Source organism: Lipotes vexillifer, unplaced genomic scaffold, assembly GCF_000442215.2.
Source record: "Lipotes vexillifer unplaced genomic scaffold, Lipotes_vexillifer_v1.1 scaffold242, whole genome shotgun sequence".
Taxonomy (NCBI): domain Eukaryota; kingdom Metazoa; phylum Chordata; class Mammalia; order Artiodactyla; family Lipotidae; genus Lipotes; species Lipotes vexillifer.
Window position 1 is genome coordinate 1,288,506 of NW_006771376.1, and position 872 is coordinate 1,289,377.

General features: G+C 34.5%; 1 non-coding gene across 1 annotated transcript; it reads left to right on the forward strand.

Moving 5' to 3' along the window:
- The first annotated feature begins 403 nt into the window (after positions 1-403).
- On the forward strand, positions 404-475 carry TRNAE-UUC (transfer RNA glutamic acid (anticodon UUC)). The gene has a single exon. It is a non-coding gene; the product is annotated as a tRNA-Glu (tRNA).
- The last annotated feature ends 397 nt before the right edge of the window (positions 476-872 follow it).

The following is an 872-nucleotide window of genomic DNA, read 5'->3' on the forward strand; positions in this document are numbered from 1 at the left end:
AAAAGGGAAATTAAAAAAAAAATCTTGAAAGAAACAAAAATGGAACCACAACATATCAAAACCTATATGATGCTGCAAAAGCAGTTCTAAGAGGGACATTCACAGCAATAAACACCTATATCAAGAAAAAAGAAAGATCTCAAATAAACAACCTAACCTTATACCACAAGGAACTAGAAAAAAAGAACAAAATAAGCCCAAAGTTAGCAGAAGGAAATAAGAAAAATCAGAGCAGAAATAAATGAAACCAAGACCAGAAACACAATAGAAAAGATTAATGAAACTAAGAGCTGGGTTGTTTTTTTTTTTTAAGATAAAATGGACAAACTCTTAGCTAGACTAAGAAAAAAAAGAGAGAAGACTCAAATAAATAAAATCTGAAATGAGATAGGAGACAGGGAATTCCCTGGTGGTCCAGTAGTTAGGACTTGGCACTTTCACTGCTGGGGCCCAGGTTCTATCCCTGGTCAGGGAACTAAGATCCCACAAGCTGCATGGTGCAGCCAAAAAAAAAAAAAAAAAAAAAAGAGGAGACATTACAATTGATACCACAGAAATACAAAGGACCATAAGACACTACTGTGAAAAATAAGGTGCCAACAAGTTGGATAACCTAGAAAAAATGGATAAATTCCTAGAAACATACAAACCACCGTGACTGAATCATGAAGAAATAGAAATTCTGAACAGACCAATAATGACCAATAATGAGTAAAGAGATAGAATCAGTAAACAAAAACCTCCCAACAAATTAAAGCCCAGAACCAGAAGGATTCACAACTGAATTCTACCAAACATTTAAAGAAGAATTAATGCCAATCCTTCCCAAACTCTTCCAAAAAACTGAAGAGGAAAGAGCACTCCCAAACTCA